The 23,863-nt window shown below is 26.4% G+C and overlaps 1 protein-coding gene across 1 annotated transcript in view; it reads right to left on the bottom strand.

Moving 5' to 3' along the window:
* Window positions 1-21,701, bottom strand: part of LOC123292220 (paired box protein Pax-5) — a 248,552-nt gene extending 226,851 nt beyond the window's left edge. The window contains exon 1 of the mRNA XM_044872788.1: window positions 21,673-21,701. The gene's annotated coding sequence lies outside the window, so the exon portion shown is untranslated. The remainder of the gene's footprint in view (window positions 1-21,672) is intronic.
* Window positions 21,702-23,863: the final 2,162 nt, after the last annotated feature.

Genomic DNA, 23,863 nt, shown 5'->3' with positions numbered 1-23,863 from the left:
CTATATGTATATACAAGATGTTTCACAAACGTTGAATTCCACGGGGGTTATTTGGAACAATCGCTTTTTTTAGTCTTACAGTCTTGGTTTTGGTCTTGTCAAGACTGCCAAGCCAAGCCCAAATACAAGAACAAAAATATGAGCGGACTACGTGATACTTGGTCTAGATCTTGCTGCCTTAATCTTAGTCTTGCCTTAGGTGTAGTTAGTTATATAATAAAAACAGACTTAAAAGACTCTTCATAACCTTCAATCTTTGTCTAAATTATTCAGGTTCAAGACTATCGAACCAATAGTTATTAGTTGAGTCCATACAGTAAGCTTTTCTGTTTCTGTATGTAGAATCACACTCTGTGGCCAGTTTTTAAATCTTCATCAATTCCAAGAATTCTTAATACATCTACATTCGTAGAATGTTTGCAGTTCTCCTGGTACGGATGAAAAGGGACCAAAAATAAGAGTTATTCAGACTTTTCGAGTCTTCAAGCAACTGAGGATACATAATTTATGTCTAAAATTTGAACGAAACAGTATGAGATCAAAATAAAAAGTACGGCAATCATCTCTTGATTATCTTGGTACACTGTGTAACGATGTTGTTGATATGTTGAATGAATGAGATGAGTTTCATTGTAACATCCATTTCATCTTCGGAGTGGTTTGCAAGTTTTTATTTTACTTCAGACTCCAAAATAATTTTTTTTTCTTTCTAAATTGTTGTTTTATATTTAACAATGTGAAGTATTTCATATATTTATAAATTATTATTTAATCAATAAAGAATACAGGGCAACTATTGATTTAATATGCCTGGCATATAATATTGATTGATTTAATGATAAAAAATGGTTGTAAAGTTATAATCTACCCAACTTTTCTTCTTCTTTTTATTTCAAAGTGTATCTTAAGGATGACTGGCTTCAGGGATTTCAAGATTTTGGATTTGTTCTGGTGTTTATCTTCTATTAATTTTATACAGAATTCGAGAAAGTTTTTTACTATTACTTGCGTCATGGGAACTGTCGACGGAAGTGAAAACTCAAAACTGAAATCAAAATTGAAATTATTAACGTGTGTATAAAGAGCTATTATAAATAATAAAATTTTAAAAAACGCCATCTATGAGCAGTAATCAAAAGTTACCAAATTTCAAAATCAAGTAGTTTTCACTTCAAAAAAATTCAATTGAATTACAAAAGGTTTGCTCGGAGTTAATATTTCTTGAATCAACTGCCTCAATATTTAAAAATAATTATTGCTCAAAAATTAAGGCAAACAAAGTAAATATTTTCTTCAACCAAAAAAAATGCTTACTCGCTATGTTAAGAATATATTTTCTTGCAAAGTAAAGATAAAGAAGGAATATTTCGTTAATGATACCTTCATCCGATCAAAATTATTAATACGCTCTATTAATGTCACATTGCGATCACTGATAGAACGCCCTTTAAGTATAACGAGAGAACACTTTCTACATAATATGGCACATGTGAACCAGGCATAATAATTTTTTTTAACAAATATTATTAACCATAATAGGTATTTTAAGTGATCAATTGTTTTCAAATGATTTCATTTTTATTTATCAATCAATAATCAATTGAACAACATATTTCACAACAATAAATTTTTGAAGTTAATTATGCAAAAAACGATTGTTCTAAAAGTTTATACTTAAGAGTGTGGAGAATATTAAATTAAATTTTTGAAAGTTTTTCAGCATATTGAGACAAAGTCATTCAAAAATTAATAAAAAAATTGTATTCATGAAATGTAAATTTATCTCATTCCAATATCTCATTAAAAGATGGAAAGCTGCATAGTTTTTACACATATTTTGGTACAGGTTAGTTTCTTGTTCATCAGTAAAACACTAGTAAAAACAAATTTCAATAAGTACAATAAAAACTCTGGAAAATTTAATTTATGGCTAATTAAAATTACCTATAATTAACATTTTCTGCCAAAACTTGTATCTTTTAAACTTACTATATGTAATAATTTCGATAGTCAGTGTGTTTGTGTGGAAGATTTTCGATTATTGAAGAAAAATGCACATCCTTTCTGGAAAATGATGAACTCATAGCTACCTTGGCTATCAAACGAATATCAAAACATTTTAATTAAAACTTCATTCATGTATTTAATAAAATGAAGTTTAACTTCAATGGTGGTTACTTCATATCCTTGTAAAAATAATATTAACATAAAATAATGACAATATAAGCGACAAAACATGAAGTTTTACTAAACTTAACTTATATATTATTCATGTAATTGTCTGAGGTTGATAAGAAGTGTATTGACGAATAATACCTATAATATGTAATATGTAAATATATTTAAAAATAAAAATATATATTCTATGAAAATTCTGTGATGAAAATATGAAAATAAATCTTTTGTTTTTATTTTCCAGATAAAATTCTATAAAGATTGCCAATCAACTGGAGTTTTGCCATTGGAAAACGCAAGATTGCAATTAGGTAGATATCATATTTCTATTCCAATGTTTTTGATATTTTTCTAATAAAACACGTTGCTCAAATTGTTAAATTGTCCCTAGACCAAATGCGAAAAATGTCTAAGCTTAGTTAAATCACCCCCTTCAAGAGTCACCCGCGGTTGGTAATAAATGTCAATAGATATATATTTTTTTTTCCAGCTTACACTTTTATCTTAGTATCAGTATGTTATATTTCATTTTTTCCCATAATTATTAACTTAAGAGGCATGAGCCAGATACTGGCTTGCGTTCGAATACAGAGAAGAAAATAAACTAATTCTTGGAAAACATCGACACTTGAATAATCGAAGGGTGAGCATAGGAATCAGATTTTGAAGGGCTCTTCAGTCTTTTCAAAGTATTGAGTATGATTTAATTGAGTACTTTTCCGACCAAAAGAATAAAAGCTAACTTGTTGTTTAAATCTGTGCTCAAATTTTACCAAAGAAGAAGAATGACCAATAAATTCATAATTCCATTCCAGAATAAAAAGCGAAATACAGGTATGTATTCCAGTTTTAAAACTAACTTCAATGCAAAATGCAATACATAAAACTTAAAGATATATAAAATATTTAGAAAAATAAGAATTCCAATCGCATTGACAGATGTTAAAATGTCCTGAATGGCATCTCCAACATAGTAAAAAAAACAAGCAAACCAGGAGCCCATTCAGTAGTATAGTAAGTAAAACTCCATAATATATAATCATTTATATATTCAACATTTTATATATAATAAATGTGTTTATATATAATAATATATATATATATATATATATATATATATATATATATATATATATATATATATATATATATATATATATATATATATATTTTATACATACTTTTTTACATTTATTGTAAAAAAAATAAAAATAAAACATCGTAGTCGAATCAAGTGCAACAAGATCAAGTAAACGAAGTTCAAACCAAAGAGTAGTAGTATATTGCAAAGAAAAAAAATTGAATCAAAGCACTTGTAGTTTTATTTGAAATGCGTTCAATTTCATTCTTTGATGTGATCGAGTTTTTTACTCCAACTTTTTTTAATATTTTTTTTTTATATTATATGGTGTGGTAACAAAAATTAAGGACCGTGGTGTTACACAACAGCTCAACACTATCAGGAACACGGTCAGTATTTATTAATATTTTTACAGTATGCATTACATCCGAATATTTTTTGAGAATCCATAAATTTGGTCACATACTAAAATTGCAATCGCAAAGGGTTGTGGACAGTTTAACCGATCGCGGGAGATTAGCTACTAACAAAGAAATATTGATTGGAATGATCGAGTAAATAATTTCCTGAATGTATTTTAATATATATATTTTTAATTCAATAAATCCTACTTTTTCTCCTAAAACAAATTTTGTGGTGATTTATAAAGAATACTCAAGCGCTTGAAGTACTCTGATTTACCGAAACCTATATGCCATCAAATTTTTTTTTATTATTTTGTAAACAAAATTTTTATTTATTTTATTCTAAAGAACTCTACCATTTTTTCGACAATTGAAAGATAAAGAAAACAATATTTTCTCCTATGTTGGATTTATAAATAAGTCTATAGATTCTGCATAAAAGCTACGCCACTCGAAAGGCTTCGGTAGCTGGTTTTTTGTCTTGATTGAATGTGCATTTATCTTGTTCTATGAAATATTTTTAATATTTATACTAAAACAAAATTTCATTCATTACTTGATTTTTTTTTATTTACGAAAAAAAAAAAAAAATCGACGCATATTTATTTTGACTATCGCATTAATCAGATTGTGAAACTTTCCTAAACTAGGTATCACAACTAACCTAGTTAGATTTTTTAAAAACTTCGTTTATAGATGCTTGATTGTAAAGTTTATTCGCCGCTCTCCTACATCTGGGTACTTCCAAAAAGAATTACGTTGAACAAGAAATAGGGACTGAAACCTTTCCGAGAAAAACTGAGCATCTTGTTGTAAGACAATTATTACCCAATAATTTTAAAATTTTCCAAAAACAAAATATTTAAGTTTAATCATTTAATAAAATCTTAAATTCATATTAATTATTAATATATGAATTTTTATCATACTTTTTTGTATGAATTTTTTTTGTTTGAAAAATATAAAATACTATATTAATAGATCTAGAGTCAGGTGTCGAATTTTATAGTCATTTCAGAAGGCTAGAAGGCTAAATTTTAATGGCTGTTATCAAGATATTTCAAATGTCGAACAAAATGTGTTTTTCATTTTTTGTTCAAATATCTTCTTTTTTAGTATCGTCCTCAATAAATATTCATCAATTTTTAGCATACGCACATTTATCAAATACACAAAGAGAATTCTCCGTCTATAAAAATAATTCAGGAAAAAGTCGTTAGATGCGGCCTTTACAACATTTTCTCAATTTTCCAGTCATTCTTAAAGGACTGTCAAACAATTCACCGTGCCCTACACCTAACAAATGTTGGAAAACTATGGAAACCTTGAACAATACAAACAAAAAAAATTCATTTGTTCGTGGTGATGTGATGATTCATTGCGTTTATTTGTTAATTTATTTTTGAAATGATTTTTTAGGTAATAAACATTTTGTAACAAAAATAACAATTTTATATATTTAAAAAGTTTGTAGTAGTAATTACTAACAACACAACAATTGTAATAATAATTTAATGTATTTATAAAAATAAATATATTTTTAATTCGAATTAAAATGTCATTTTTAACTAATTTCAGAATTAACACAGTAACTAATTTCAAATTATCAAGTAATACTAAATACAATTAATTATAAAATGTGAATGATATTGAAAATAATTATGAATAGTCAAGTTATTAATTAATTATTAGTAATTTAATTTAATTAAGAAGAAAACGAACTTGAATATACTGTGACAAAAATTATACAATTAATATATATTTTTAAGGTTACTAACGAAAAGGAAATACAAATTACTTATAAAAGAAATAAACAAGAGTGGACCTATTATACTACCCTGAGGAATTTCAATTTGTATAAAAGATGTAATGACTTTACTCTTTGAAAAGTTGTTACTTATGGAAATATACTTATTGATACATTACGGAGAGGAAAGAAAAGTTTATAAAATTGTACAGCAATTATCGAAGAGATGTTTTAACAACTTTGCTGCTGGGTTTGATTTCCAACTTTTGACATAGAGTGATCAAGATAACGCGAATTATCATTTATGAAGGGGCAATTTATCTGGCACGATACCTTGATATTTTAATGATCCTTCGTTCTTGAAACATATTTACAATAAATTTAGATACATAATATTAACTAGACTTTTTCAAATTAAACGTATACTTTTGACAAATAATTTATAGAAATCTACTATTACTTTCGAGATAGAATTCTACGTCAAAATAATTATATAATTTTCAGACATCTATGAGGTTCACCTTTCAGTCCGCTCGCAGACACCCAGAAACAAGTAAACTGAAGCCCCATATGGTCTATGACGCTTTAGTAGCGAATTCTTTGTAAGAATAAAGTGATTAAGATATGGTGCAACCTGACCCAAATTGTTCTAAGCAACACCATAAATTTTTCATTGAAATTCAAGGTTTCGTTCTATTTCTATAAAGAGCGAATGAAATTATTGTATAAAAATTGAACTAAAATTGAATTTGATACAAAGTTTAATTATAACAACAAAAACCAAACAAATGAATTCTGACAATTGTATAGATAGTTTACAATAAATAATCTGTGACGTGTTAATATTTCTATTCTTAAGTATACTTACAAAGTAACAATTAATAATAAATAATTAAGTAATATACTAATTTTTATAATAATTTGCAATAATACACACATTTAAAATACGCAATAATTTATTATATTTATGTTTAAAATGTTACAAATAATATTAATTTAAAATAATCTTTTGTTAATACATTAAAATTTTATCAACATTATTCAAATTAAATTGATTATAATAATTTGTAAGTTTTTAGATTTAGAAAAATGACAAACAATTTTATAATTCGAATCTTGGTTTAAGTATGCTACATAAAATTAAACATATTAGGTACTTTAAATTATGCCTGTTTCATATTACGTATATGAGGTAAGTAATATGTAGAACGCTTTATTATGATGTTGCCTTATTCACCCGTTAGTTTGGTTGTATGCCACATTTACAGACAATATCGAACTATCAATGCCATTAAAACAGCAATTTTAAATCGTTTATGGTACAAAAAAAGTTCATGGTCATAAAATGTTCTTTTTCGAAGACTAAACCACTTTAATATGTTTTTACACAAATTTTTTCCATAAAAGCAAAAAGTTAAGGGCGTTGGGTGCAAGATAATCTTCATTGAAATTATATATAGAGTATGCATCTTCCACGGATGATATATTCACCTGTAACAAAATCAGAATCTAGATTTGAAAAGTTTAATATTATTACAAGTAAATAATAATCAAAGAGAGTAGCCTGCCTCGTGTACAAGAACAAAACTTATTGATGAAAATTGTGAAATAATATTAGAAGTAAATACTTTTAGGGATAATTCACCATATCTGGATCACTTAAATATTGCAAATGATTCACTGCAAATAAATATTGCAAATGAAGCGTTATAGACCAGATTGTGCTCCATTTTCTTGCTTCGGTACCTCTGAGTGATGAGTATTTTCAATTTGATTGAAATAAGAGACAATATGTGAACACAAAGTGATCCACAAGGATAACGTAACTAAAAACTATTTTTAAATTCTCCGAACTCGGGATTGTATTCGAAATATTTCATTTGATATATTTATTGAGATAGAACATAGAAAAATAACCCTAAATAATGGTCGGTTTTGTCATTAGTACGTCCCAACAGATTGAAAATCTATGAAAAAGCCGTAATATCGGGAAAAAAATTTTGACATGCTATAAATCTTGTCTTAAAATATAACTACGATAACAGGCTTAATCAGAGTTCCAGCAGGCTTTGAAAAAATAGATGAATATTCAGACCTCAAAAGCAACAATTTGAATGGTCAATCAATGATACATGTGGATCAGGCATTACAACAAAACAATATATATGAACACATACATATACTATATAAATGTAACTTAATAATAAATTACATACGTTACTTAACTTCCAATACATGTAACTTTTAAAAACATAAGTTTTATAACAGATAAAAACATCTACTTACTTATTTAAATAAATATTCAGATTGTTAAACTTATATTATAAATAAAGTTACCGTAGGTATTATTATTATTATTATTATTATTGTTATATTATTACAGATGGACTCTTGATGATACACTTTGGCTTTTAAAAGTTACATTACTGCAGCAGAGTAATGTTTAGATATTAGTATTACTTACATGGCTGTCTGCTTGTTGCTGTTTAAATATTTATATTTTATTTAGTTAAAAAAATTGGATAGGAATTTATAGAATTTGAAATATTTCATCATTTCAAGTATTATTTTATCTTAAAATTAGTTTATTTTTAATATAAGGCTCGATGGAGATAAACTAAAAAAAAACATGAACATACTTAGGATATCGTTGCCATAAATATATCCTGATATTTAAATTTCGACTTATCTCCAAATTCAGGGTAAATTGGCTGATAAGTCCCCGGTCTGACACATAAATGGCGTCGCTAGTATTAAATGCATATTATTTTTATATAGTACCAACCTTCAAATGATTCGTGTCAAAATTTGACGTCTGTAAGTCAATTAGTTTGTGAGATAGAGCGTCTTTTGTGAAGCAACTTTTGTTATTGTGAAAAAAATGGAAAAAATGGAATTTCGTGTTTTGATAAAATACTGTTTTCTGAAGGGAAAAAATACAGTGGAAGCAAAAACTTGGCTTGATAATGAGTTTCCGGACTCTGTATTTTTTCCCTTCAGAAAACAGTATTTTATCAAAACACGAAATTCCATTTTTTCCATTTTTTTCACAATAACAAAAGTTGCTTCACAAAAGACGCTCTATCTCACAAACTAATTGACTTACAGACGTCAAATTTTGACACGAATCATTTGAAGGTTGGTACTATATAAAAATAATATGCATTTAATACTAGCGACGCCATTTATGTGTCAGACCGGGGACTTATCAGCCAACCTATTATGTTTCAATAGTAAGACTGTTTCATATAGCTATGCCACAGGGTAGTGTCATAAGTACACTTCGAAGTATTAATATAGTTGTGATGGCCTGGTGTAGTCCATGGTATATGTATAAATAAATAAGGTGCACTCATTTAATCGTGAAATAAAATAGGTAGTATGGCCTAAATGTGACCTTCTTGGACACCCAGTATAACATAACCTTATCGATCCTACATAGCTTCACGCATTATCGAGATAATTTGTGATTAAAAACCATCATACAAAATCTGTACCTGATGAAACCCAACTTTTAAAATCTATGCACAAATTTTAGTTTTATTTGTGCTAGAATATCAAAAAATGTTTTACATATGGCCACAATACAACATATTTCATAAATAACTATCAAAATATGGAAATATTTCACTCCAGATATTTGATATAGGCGTACCATGAGGTATTGTTTTTCGCCCATTAAATAAAAATTACATCTTCTCAACATGTTTTATTTTCCAAAAACTAAAAACTTAAGTAATATATTACCCAAAATTTTTTATATTTTTTAAATAGAAACCTTTTTAAAAATAGAGATAATAAAATTTTTGTTAATATTTCAATGTCAAATTTCGGCGGAAAATCCAATTAGTATAACATATTTACATGCGGCCATGATAAAGACCAAATTCACTTTCAAGGATTCCAATTAAAATGCGGGTGTACAATTTAACTCTATTATTTATATATTAAATTTTTGTTTGTAAATTTGAATTTCATTATGATAAGAAGCCATTTATTTCAAACAAAGGTTATACTAAATACCTACCGTGTTCGTATATAATTATTCATTACATTATCAGGAAAGAGTATTTTTCCGTATGATTTTTTATTCAATTTTCATGTTTAAGGTGATATCCGTTTGAATATAATTAGAAATAAATACTATTCAGGTAGAAAAAAATCTGTTATTTGTATAGTTATTGTCGTAGAGTTATTCAAAAAACAAAGCGGTCGCGGTCGTGGGACCCCCGTATGAAACAAAGTTCCTAACGAAGCTGTACAGAAACAAATGTAAACGTTAAATAAATACATGTAGGTAATCTGTTCAATTTTTAGTGTCAAGAAGCAAGGTTTCCAAGACACACATAATTATAGTACACGGTTTTTGCCATTTTTGTACTATTTACATCCAAAACTAGTTATGAATATGTATCCACTAGTTGTGGATATAAATAGTAAAAAAATACAAATTTCGTGTACTGTAATAAATAAAAATAATACAAAGTAGGATAAAATTTCGTGTTTGCCATGGATATGGCACACATACACACATACAAAGCATATCTCATTTTGTTACGTGACGGTTTTTGCCAGGTTGCTTACCATGGCAAGCAGCCAAAAAAATTCCGTTCTTAAAAACATTGCAGGGCAGTTGACTTTACATACAAAAAATTCTTGCTAGTCTTTTTACAAACAGCCGATACAATTTTTATCAAACTTTGCAAAATACCATTTTTGTTAAAATGATATTCAAAAATAGGTCAAACAGGTACCAAACAGACGAATGCATCAAAGTTACACCCACCTTTTTTTATCAAATGTTACCAGTAACTAAGACAGCTTTAAACTTACAGTTTAAAACTGTCTTGTTCCAAATACGGAAAGAGAGTATCATAACCGATTTGTGTTTGAATAAAAATATTCTCAATAAACACAAACTTTTTATACGTAAAAAATCACGTGTTGACTCTTTATTTGTTTTCATATTTATTTATTTTTCATTAATCCCATTGATAATTTTATGCAAAAAAGGTTTAAAAAACTATTAACCTCTACTTATGGGTACAAAAACCATACATTTTATAAATATAAAAGTGAAGGGAATTACTAGATACTGATAAAATGTTAAAATATTTCACTGTCAATAGATTGTGATATAATCATTAGCTTTAACAGAGCTAGAGCAACCAGACCTAACAATAAATATATAGAGTATCGCCAATCTATATAGTATATTATTTATATTCATTGTATTTAAATCTTATACAAAGTTGTAAGGCTTTGGGCCTTTTTTCCAACAAATTATATGTAGTTCATTGTGAACGTAGTTCTTAGATATGGTCTAACAACTCGGAAACTTTTAACAACCCTATCCGATTGAAATTGATGAATATTTCCTGATTTTAGTTAGTACGCGCATCTGCAGTCTGAAATGTTGAGCATTTCAAATTTTAAAGTTCCGGACTACAAACGCTCCGCTTTGTTGAGTCTCGGAAAAAAGTTGTAGGATTGATTACCTTGTTCTTAGAATAAGATAACGAGCATGCATTCATTAACTTATAAGTCGGGGGCTAGTTCAAAGCTGTTAGACTACCTAAGGCCTACGCCCACACAAAGTTTGGGAAGTAAGAAAAAAAAATAAAGCCTTTCATCTTTTCCCACACGCAATTTGTATCGGGACATTTTCAAATGGATTTTCATACTTGATCAAACAAACCACTTGCTGGAAACGCTGTAGTCGTAGATATAGTTCTATTTGGATTTTTGAATAAAAAGTATACAAATTCAAGCAATCGATAATCAGAATAGAAATAATGAAATGATATGTATAGAAAAGTAAACTATAATGAGTTACCCTATAGGTATATATAATGTTGACATGACGCATTCTAATCGTTAATACGATTAAATCGCGCATTCAGTAAGTTAATCGCACAAAATAACATACAATGAAATGTGCATATAGTATGTTACTACTTACATGAATTTTTCAATGTTAAATTAGAGTCGTCATATTATGTATATCAAAGTGGTTTATAAAAATGAACCGATCCTACAGCAAAACGTGAACGTTCGAGTATTTGTGATAGGATATTTTTCGAATAGATCGTAAGCCCATTACGAAGCGTAATTACGATTATTCATTTTCTCCTTCGATTGGAGGATTGATAAAGGTATATTATTGTTATTTTATTATTTTTCAAGGAGATATTATTTTTTGAATATTTATGTTAAAAGAAGATCTTTGCATTAAACGCAGCAACTAAAGACAGGATGTTTTTAACTTGTTAAAAAATTGTTAAATTTTCGATATATCAAATAATATTTTAATTTTTTTTTATATTTGGAACCCTGCTCGATATTCCTACGCATTATCAATGACTTCCTTTTATTATAAATAGCAGGCCAAAAACTATCGTTGAAATATGAAATATGAAGCGATATGCTACGAAAACCGAGATTTATTTTCTTTGTTTATTATTCAATTAATCTTTAATCAATCAATCAAGTAATTGGCAGACAAAAAAAATTCGCTTCAGTGTAGGATAACACGGTCTATAATATTATGATAAAATATAATTATTTTCCTAGAAGGTATGGGAAATATTCCTGTTTGTTATTTAAAGATTTTATAAATTTTTATCAAAAATGAATTTTAAGCAATCCATTGAAATTTTCAATATGTTGCCAGCCAAAATTATGATTTTATAAACGGAAGAAAAAAATTGGTAATCTGACAAAATAGGAAAAAAAGACAGCCAATTTTATAGGGCCGGAGTATTGTTGTAGTTGGTTGGGTTAAGTTTGTCGACTATAAAGAGTTGGTTAAGATCGGAAGTTTTTAGCACTTGCGTTAAAAAATGGGACACTATTACAGAAATTTTTTCCGGGTCTAATTTTTCCAGTCTATTTCTGCTTAAATACAGAATCAATTAGTATAGATGAATTTTTGTACAATTTATTTAAAAACAAAAAATTATAAATGTAACTGAACATCATTTATTTCTTGTTCAGTTTTTCATTTCAAGAGCTCTTCCTATTTGTTTAAATCACTCTGTGGATCATTATTTAGAACCACAATTACAAAAACAATATCTATACATTTTAAAATAATACATTTTATTACATATACATATAATATAGTTTAAACCAGTGGTTATCAATATTGTTTTATCATTTAGGTAGGGACCACATAACCATAGTAAAAATATATTTTATAAAGTACTTCAACTATAAACATCACATTACGATTATCTTTATTCTCTTCGTATACATATTTTTTAAGGTATAAAATTACGACAAGGTATATAATATGAGAAAACTTATCAAGATACTAGAACTTAAATTTGTAGTTTGTGTTCAATTGATTTTTGCATATTATTGCAATATTATTTGTTAGAGATAATCTTCTAAAAATAAATCGCTTTGTGGCAACAACAATTTTAAATAATCGTTAATAGGAGTTACGATCATGGAGGTAAATGGAATACAGAAACATAGAAGTAAGTTTAATGAATGAAATTTAATTAGAAAATGAGATTTAATGAATACAATTATTTCATTATGTACTTTTCAGTCCATAGCCGATATTAAATAAGCCTTAGAGATAGAGACACAAATACTAGAATTTATGTATTTTATGAAAGGTAAAAAGTGAAAAGGGACTCCTAGTTGCAAGAGAAAATGTTTCTTACATGGTAGCAAATAAATATTATAAAAAATTAATATTCATGCAGTTGAATTCTAAGTTTCTTGAATTAGATATTGATATCGTTGACTCAAGAAATATTTACTTATTTTGGGAACATCAAGTAAACACATTAACACATTTACTGGTTCCTTATCAGAGCAGTGCTTCGATAATAAAAATATCAAAATTTTTAAAACTCTGTGTAAAAAATTATAAGCGAAGTGAAAAATCTGCTCTCAGCGACCACTCAAGTTCCATAAACCGACTTGAATGCTTATCTTGGTACGGCGCTTGACATGAATCCAAGAAGTCCGGGTTCGAGTCCTGGTTCGAGTGTATTTTTTTCAATTCTCTTTAATTAAGATTACTGGACAAGATATTTGTCAATATTTAGTTTACGTTGTTTGTATCATATTAAAAATTATCAATTATAGTCGAGAGACCATGATGTAAATACGTATCGTATACATGATTAAAAGTAAACAAAAACAAAAAGTAATTTTGAAATCTGTTGAAAAATCTGCTCTCAGCGACCACTCAAGTTCCATAAAAAGACTTGAATGCTTATCAATTTTTTTGGTGTTGTTTGTAAGGTTATTTTGAGATCTACACTTCATTCAAGCTTTTGGCACACCATCTTGTTTCTTTTCCCAAATTTCACTTATAAATAATAATTTAAAATACTTATACAATAAGCATAGTATTTTAATACAAATAAATCAAATGAATTTATTTAAGATATATTAAAAAGTCCGTGACAAAATATCTACCGCAGTGTTTTTCTACTCTAAATTAAAATACAACATATCATACTTGAAATATAATACTTATTTTTTTGTGTATACCAGGGCAGACAATTTCAAGTTAACAATTTATCTATGAAATATAAGTAAATACTCTTTGGTACCAATAATATTTTAACTTTTAAATGTATTACGTTTAATAGATATACTGGACGATTCACTAGAGTACGTATACATAGTTCTAGGCAAAAACAAAAAACTAACAAATTTTTTAAAATATGTAACTTAATTATTTATCCGGCTGTTACAAGAAAATACATTACGATAAGACTGTGCTTTTAAAAAAGTGATTGGGATGATTGATCTAATCTGGAATTGAGAACATGTATGATCTAAAAGTTTTTAGTTTCAAAATAAAAAGTGATAAAGTTTGAAAAAAAGAACTTTTCAGTACTTTCCGATGGAATATTTCGAAATTAAAAAGTCTGATTGTAGGTTAATAAGTACTAGTTTTGGTTATTAGCGAATTTCCGATGGATTGCTTTCGTACTGATGATGGAATTTCCTTCAAATGTTCATCGATCCTACCTATCTTACGTATTTCGTTAAGAATGTTGAAATATGTTCACTTTTACTAAAAACGAACAACATATTTTCTACGCTTGTATGTACTCCATCAAATCACCCTATATAAAATTATATTTTTTACTAGGTGTATGTTATAAGTAAGAACCTTAGAGATATGATTTATTTCACTTATAAGATAGAACACTTAGAGTTCATAATTAAATTACTATTATAAATCTTATTTTATTTTACGTACAAAATATACACAGTGTTTCATTGAATGGTCAATATTTTTATCATATTTTTAAAAATAAACAAGTAAAAAAACTAAAAGTGTCGGTATTGGAAGTAATTTGAATAAATTAATTTTTTAAATATGAAAAACCTAACAAAATCAAATGAACATTGTCAAATTTCCATGAAAAGTAAAATACAATAAGACCGAAGACGCGGTATATTATCGACTATGACCTTAATGAAACTTGAAAAACTGACACATAGTGGTGGAAAATTATGAGATTTGCTTTGCAATCCTGGGTTCAAAAGAAGGTTTCAAGACACGTCAATGATTTTAACACAGAGGTTCAGTAATACTGTCTTACTGACCTTTTGTTTTCGAATATTTCAGTTACATACGGGAAAAAAAGCTAATTTATGACAGACATGTATAAAATCTCTCAAATTCTTATTTTACAGTAAACACTAGTAGTAAAAGTAGTAAATTGTTCTCACTATTTGATAGTTCATATAGGAAAACGAGTCTCAATACATTTTTCATAAGTAAATATTTTTTTTATTATTTTTAAGAGTCCGTAGATGAACGTGAGTGAGTGTTAAAATTTTACTCACAAGTGAAAAAATATATAACATTTTAACAATTTATTTTAAGATTCCTCCATTTGAACCCTGATTATTTATCGAAGAAGACAGAATCATGTGAACATAAGGAATAAATATGTTTTAATTAAGTGACATTTCTACTGAGGAAACACGAACGTCAAATATTACGGGTGCTAGAAGTAAATTTAATAAATATTAAAGTAATAATGTTGTTTTGCAGATACTATTGATATCAGCAGCCGATGATAATACGGCTGTCATATTCCGTCGATACCAACTGTCGAAAATTTTGATCGCTGTTTCTTTCTCAACCTGTGATTATTATCGAACCACAGTAGACGTAGTATTCTCAATAACTGATAATAAACATTTTTTTTAAGCTTTAAAATCAATTTATATCGCCATTCGATTTTAAATGTTTTGTGTGAAGAGAGAAAAGCTAATAACATTAAAAACAATTTGTAAGATATAAAATATGTTTATTAATTGCACAGCAATGTTTTGTAATTAATTAAATAAACTACATTATTGTTTATTTAGTTTGTTAATTGAAAAATAAAATTATTTGTATATATTTTATTTTTAAAGGATTAATTAATTTACCTGTATATGAGTAGGTATCTTTGTTGCTCGAATATTATTTATATATCATATTAAAAACCTCTTCAAGTGAAGTAGTTCAATTTATTTTATAGGTATATAAAAAGTAGGTAGCTAGTAAATGGCGTGAATTGTATCTATTATAACATTTTTGTACAGGTAAATCCAACAATTTTTGAACTTTATTAAAGGGCTACTTATATATCGATATTAATTCCAGATTAAAAATGAGGTGTAAGTTACTTAAGCGCATTGACGGCTGATTTCCCAATCTAACCTCTTGAAACGGATTGCCTGTTTTCAAATGGATTTGCTATAAAAGTCTGGTTTCAGATAATTGTTAACATTTGATTAAAATTTTATCAATTGTTTCAATTAATTTTTGAGATTATTTAAGTGAAAAATTTGGAAAATATATTGAGAAAATTATGTCCTTTAAGTACAGTGCCAGGCAAAGTTTAATTTAAGCCACAAGCTTAAGATTGTAGAATATCCATGTTTAAAGGTAATACCATTTGATTGATATTTGGCAAAATAGCCAAATTGTTTTGATTGGTTTTTGAAACTTTATTTTTATTGCCAACAAAATTTTGTTTGAAATAATAGAAAAACAAATTTTTGTTATTGTATGTACATTATAACTTCTCATTACTTATTATTTTCTGTAATTAACAAAAGGAATTGAATAAAAAGTGAATTTCTTGGAATTTTTTTTCTACTTTTTGCTTCTTTGAATTAAATGAAAAAAAAAATTATATCAAATATCTAAATAGTAGTCACATCTTGTTAAAAATAATTTTAATTAATAAATATAATAACAAAAATAGAAATTGAATTAGAATTTAAATATAAAAAATACTTTTTTTTTACAAAAAAAATATTTGATTGCACCATATGTGTCCAAATTATAATTACTCAAAAAATAACTTCTTGTTAGCTGAAAATGTTATTCACTTTTTAATAACACCAGAAGAAAAAAATTTATTTTTTGTTATCTTTAGTTAGTAGTAATAAAAAATTTATGAGAGAAAGAAAATGATTCAAGCATTGAATGTTTTGTAAATTAATTTTTATGTTTTTACATAAATTTTCGTACGGTCTACCTATAAAACCTTAAAAGAAGAAATTTTAATTTTCCTTTCAAAAATCTGTCTAATTTCTAATTTATGTCTTCCAAGTTTGTCATAAGCAAATTAATATTTTCTGCGAATGCTTCTAGAATTTTAAGGAAATATTTTTTTATAATTATGTTAATTTTGCAACAAATTTATTTTAATAAATTATACAAATAATTAAAATGAAATTATTTAAAAATACAATTTTTATTAAAAATAAAATAATCAATTAAAAGTGATTGTAAATTACTAATAAATTGATTCAATACAAAATGTTTTAACAAAATTATACACATATTCAAAAAATAAAAAATAAAATTATTTAAAATAGTTATTTCATTCTAATTTACTTAAACTTCGTGTTTAGAATAATTTAATAATATATTACACACAAATATATATTTTATATGTAGACATATATTTTATTTCTAACACTTGTTACAACTAGTTTAACATATAATGACTTCCATGATTATTCCCTATTTAGTCACACTGGGTAAATTTTACCCTAGTGGAACTTTGCCCCAATTGATCTAAATATAAATATCCGAGTAAAATATGAAATTATCACTTTAATTTAGACAGTACAGCATTTTGTAGCATAACACACCCTATCACTGTAACTTAATTAGATTGACAGGGAAATTCGGTATAAAATATAGTTTTTCGATGATGAAGTTGAGTGAAAAAGTATTTTTTATTTAAATTTTAAACTAAAAAACATATAAAATATGATGGAAGCGATGGGAAAATCAGGTCATGCTTACCAATTATACTCAAATATTATCAGTTTTAATTTTTCATATTTTGAGTGCTACTAACTAACTCTGGTGCTTCAGTTAGTTTTCGATTACGATGTAGTGATTTATTAGTTTTTTTTTAAGTGATAACTAGAGAAACAATGTTATAAATACAGGAGTTAAACTTGATGTAAAGTAACTAATTTACAAAATGTAATACTTGGATGTAATAATAATTGCTATCGGATAAGACCTATAATATGTAGTTTACCTTAGAAAAGCCTAACTAACAGTCAGTATAATACCTATTGACTTGATTATTATTTGCTGAATCAATTCAAAAAGTAAATCACGTTATGTCTAATGTTTAAAAACATATCAACAAGTACCTATATTATAATATACTGACAACTAAAATATATAAATGTTACCGGCAATTTTCATAATAAGAAATTATATAGATTCCCTAGAAATTGTATCGAATGACTAAAATGAATAATGGACAATGTGTATATTAGAGGAATGATTAAAAAATATATTGACTTACTTAAGTATTAACATTCTCAACGAAATGAAAATAGAGAATAGTTAGTGTTTGAAAAAATATATTATATTTCTCGATTTTTAACTTGTATTTCATGGGTATAAAGAATAATAAGTTTCCTTAAACGAACTGCAAAAAAAATCAAAACATGCTAACTTAAGTCATGTAAATAGGCCATTTAATTTTTTTGGAATTCAAATTCGATACACATTCTCTGTAAACTGTCTACATTAGCTAAACTCGTGCTAGCTCAATTTGAGAGAGATATACATTCAATCTTAGTTTTTATTAAAATAAATGAACCAATTTGTGAGAATAATTATTCTATCTCTGATGTCTCCATTTTCGTATTAGACTGACTGGAAAAAAATTTGGATATAAGTCAATGTGTCATTCCTCTTCCATTTTCAATTCTACCTGTTATCGTGCTGGAATTCTTTAGCATGTCTAGATTTCTATTCTTCCATTACCTATTTAGGCAACGTATAGAATAATTATATAAAAATTTACTTTATATACGATACAGTTTTATGCGTAAGTGCAGTTTTGTGACTAATGACCACTTGTTTTGCATTATATACATTGCCGATAACATAAATACTGACAACTAAAATATATATACATATGTAAAGAGAGTACTTACAAGTACCTATATGAATAATAATATCAAGGTCACATTTCAAACGGTCTTTGACAAGAAAAACTATTGATTTCAATTATTTTAATAATATACAATTTGTTTAATAATCATTGATTTGTTTTTTTTTCAAAAATATCTTAGTATTTTTTTTTTGTTAGATCTACTTCTTGAAAAAATATTTTTATGAATGAATTTTTAATGCTGTCTCATAGTCTTTTTACATTGAGCATGAATTTATTCTTAAATTAAATGTGTATGATGAGTATGACTTTTTGTTATAGGTACAAAATGTACCAAGAAGTTAAAAATCACTGATCAAGAAAGCATAGACATATTCTTTCTTATAAAAATAAAACTTAAAAATTAATAAAGCACTAATTTTAAAACTTAATATTTAAAAAATAAAATTTATTTTATCATTATTTCTTATCTTATAAATTTAAACGAGTCAATAAAAATATTCTTTTCTAATAATTAAAAATAATTTTTTATATAAGGGTACACAAAAAGTTACCAACTTTAGAATACAAAAATAATACTTTTCTCATATTTATTATTTACTTTTTCCCATCTTTTAAATCGCTGATCAACTACAAAAAAAAAAAAAAAAAAAAAAAAAAACATAAACTCTCGACAAAAATGTAAAATTTCTAATTTTTTTAGAAAATTTCATAATTTTCTGGACGTTTTATTCAACATAATAAGAAAATGTATTTCGGTTTCCCAAAATTGTATCTAAAAAAAACTCGTTTTTTAAAAAGAAATATTTTTTTTTACTTTTCTTTATGGAATTAAGCTTAACTTTTTGTTTTCTTCTCTTTTTGCTTTTGGATTATAACGCTTACTAGTTGGCAGAGAAGCGGTTAGGCATACAAACGAATTTGTTTTTATGGCTACTTTTACAAAAATTTTGTTTCTTGGATCAATAGTTTTCCTTACATATAAAAATTATACACACTAAACTATATCGTTTTAACAAGAAAGATAAGAATCGTTTATTTCATCCTGTAAAAACTATTATTTGTATTATAAAATATATACAAAAAATTTATATTTTTAAAAGAATTTACTTTTTTTGGACTTGTGTAAGAAAATTTTATAATGATGGAATTTTTTAACACTAATTTTTTTTTGAATATAGATATATATATTATTTCGTAGAATTTTAAAGAGACATTCCAATGTAATAGTTTAAAATTTTCCATAATATCGCGTTTTTTACTGTTTGAGACTCTTTTTCAAGATTCCTTCGTATCGCTGTTTGTACCGATAGTTATTTGAATTTATAAGCATTATCAAAAATTATTGAAACATATTGTACAAAAAGAATGTTTCATAAAATATATTTTTTTATAAAATTTTCAATTTTTGTGTGAAGATAGGTACACTTATATACATAATATATGTTATATAGGTGTGTGGATCGGTTTTTTGATGTATCCAAACTTTTAAAAATCAATTCGTCACAGTCTTCGAAGACAAGAAACTATATAGAATTGATAGATTTTTTTTCTCATATATATATATACGGAGGAGACGCATATACAAATTCCTTATATATGTGAGATTATATTATCGATTGAAGGTTGTTTTAACTTTTATTATTTTTTATTAAAACTTAATACTTTTAAAACACAACAACAAAAAAAAACCTCTGAAAAAACGTTCTTTTTTCTTTACAGAATTGAGAAGGATCTGAATTGTACCAAATGTTAGTTTGTGTTTTTTTTAAATCAAATTTTTAATAATTTGGATAAATTATTCCAATTTCATAGCGGAAAAATCTCAAAATTTTTAAATTTGAACAGAAAAATTTGTACCCTGAAATATGAATAATTTTTTGATACGTTATTAAATAAATAACATAATTGGCAACATTCAACCAATATAATTAAAATTATAATAAAATATACCGAAGAAATTCCATTTAATCGTAAAAGTTGATAACTTTGGTAAAGATAAAATGATAAATTACAAGAATCTTCTATACTTCTTATATAGATCCTTTTTATTTCGAATTTTACTAAATTTTAAGAATTTTTGCTCTAACAATTTTTTAAGAAATGAGTTAATTTTTTTAGAAAAATAGCATGTAAAATCTACGGATTTTATATTTATGTTTATGGATTTTATATATGGTCTGAACTTTAAAATGGGTAGAAATTTGCAAATTGGAACAATGATTTGGTAGGTACTTATTTTATATTATCATATTTAAAACAAAAAATTTTGTCCATTTTCAGAAACCAAGAGCAAGAAGATAGCTCCCAACCAAGCTCCAAATAGACACATTGTCGAATTTTTCAAAAGTTGCCGAAAAGTCCAACGATGGAATTAGTCAATCATTCTTAAATCGGTCTAACCTTTTCGATTAATTTTTTTTATCTCTTATTGTAGTTTAAAACTTAAGGGTAGCCTTTAATTTGAAGATGGTAAATTTGATTTATGAATTATTTCTTTTACAAACACCTATATTTTGAGCCATGAGAGTTAGAAGAAAATCTCCAAGACGCAAAATTTTCCTTTTTAAAAGCAAAAAAACAAGTATTCGAAACTTTTCGTAAGCTCAATACATTTTTCGTAACCTTATTTTTTTTACATTTTCGGAATGAAATCTAAATTATTGTGATTGAAAATGAATTTATGAAATTGTTTTTGTGCTTTAATCCCAGTGTCATTCTGGGAAGCTCTTTACCAACTGAATATATACTTCAGTTCAAAAAGACCCCTGTTTGGAACGTTGTCATGCTTTAAATAAAAATTTTGGAGTCGAATAAAAAAAAGCTAAAAATATTTTCACATACCTGTATAATACGTATCCCCGTATTCCCCCAGCTTAAATGATGTTTGTAACACTTTTTCTCAAAAATTTACAAAACAGAAAAAATTCTGTACACACTCAATAAAAAAACGCACTAAAACTATACTCAAACTCCCGATTTCACTGTTACTCAAAAAAAAAAAACGTAAATTTTCACACAAGGTCACTTCCAGTGAAAAACAAAAAACATCCAAAAATTTTGGCACACTTTATATAAATATTCCAAGTCAACAATACATAATTTTCTAAAAAACACTAAAATCTATATACACCAAAAATTTTAGCTGATGGACAAAATCCATAAATTATAACATAGTTCAGTCTTTTCCGATTTCGGAAAATTGTTTTTGATTTTTTTTTACGGATTTATACAAGATTGGAAATATTAAGGCTTAACACACCAAAAAAATTATTAAATATGAAATATCAATAATGAGCAAAACAAAACACACGCTTGGGCAGCCTTGCGTCGACTGTGCGCTAACTCCCAGCAAGTGTTATGGTTCAGATAACTCTGGACAGAAGAAGCTTTACCGCGCCGTCAGTAATATAGAGGTATTCTTTTGCTATAATGTACATTAATGTTGTTGAATATAATATTGTTGTTTGTATAGGTATGCATGTATTAGAGTTTGATTTGGTGGGGATCGTACTCAGCACCTATCATTGAAGTCTCTTAAGTATAGATAGTATTTGTAAAAACACAGTTAAGTAGTAGGGGACTCTTTTTGTGTTATAGTAGTAATAATCAGACTTAACTTTACGTAGATTCACCTGTTGTAAAATGATAACTACAATACTCTGTAATAGGTTATAGGTAGTATTATTGAATCGAGACATATACCTATATCTTATTATCGTTTATCGTTGCAGATATAATTGTTATCCTCAATTGGAATAATTCCAATTCATCTGTTTGTTAAGATATTTCGATACCAAAAAACACAAAAACAAAAAGAAAATGGTCTATAAAATTTGAAATTTTATTTATCAATTAATGACCCTTTTACAGGTCTTATGTGAAAAAGTCATATCGATTCTCTTAACGGTTTTGGAGAAATTAACTATCAGTTTTTTTAACCAAAAAAGGGCACATTTCTCATAAACCGTTCAGAGAATCGATATGAATTTTTCACAAAAGACCTATACAAGGTTGATTAATTGACATATAAAATTTAAAATTTTTGTTATTATTTTCATTTGAACTCTTTAAGGTATTTCGAAACCGTAAATTGAAAATGATACTGATAATTTAAATTATATTTTTCAATTAATCATCTTTTTATACGTCTTTTGTGAAAAATTCATATCGAGTCTCGCTTTAGGAGAAATTAAAGAATTAATCAAATTCAGTGTTTTAACCAAAAAAGAAAGTATTTTATTTTTATGCATAGTTCATAATTTTGGTGCGATATTAAAGTTGAAAACTTAAGGAGTATTGATAAAAGTTTTTTTATGTAAATGGAAACATTATTAAAAGCTCGAATTACCTAAAAAACCCACATTTATCACGACTTCTTCATATATACCATTATGTAAAAAGCGCTGTACAGAGAATCGACTTAAAATTTATACAGAAGGCGTATTAAATACTCTAAACACTTAATTAACTCTACTAAATACTTAAGATTTACACGTAGAATGATCAATAAATCCAAATTTCTATCTTTTTGAAAATTTCTGATAACAGAGGATATTTGTTAGCACTTTTTCAAAGTTCTTATTTTGAAGCACCTCGAAGCTAATAGGTTGCGAATTTTCTCATAGCAAGAATCTATTAAAACTTTGAGTTTGAAATTGGTATATGAAAACATGGAACGTTTATTGACTTGAAAAGAATGAGAAATTTTCAGACAAGTAAAAAATCTGGATAAAAATAAATTTGACAATGCAACATAATGTTATTAAAGAGAGTACAAACAAAGTTTTTAATTGATAATTTCAGTTTAAAAAATCGATTTGTTTAAATTTTTGTAGACTGATGAAAACTAAGTCTTGCTGGTTCTATGAACGTTTGTAAAAGGAAATGATTGAAATTAATTGAAATTATCTTCCAAAACTAAATAACTACATATAATAAGCGTTTCATGTAAGTTACTTATTAGATAATAATATAAGTTTTGGTGGAAGAGCTGTGAAATATATATGATTTTAAATTGTTTAAGAAGAATGTG

Source organism: Chrysoperla carnea, chromosome 2 (assembly GCF_905475395.1).
Source record: "Chrysoperla carnea chromosome 2, inChrCarn1.1, whole genome shotgun sequence".
Classification (NCBI taxonomy): Eukaryota; Metazoa; Arthropoda; class Insecta; order Neuroptera; family Chrysopidae; genus Chrysoperla; species Chrysoperla carnea.
Note: the sequence above shows the minus strand (reverse complement) of the source record. Positions and strands in the feature narration are given on the sequence as shown.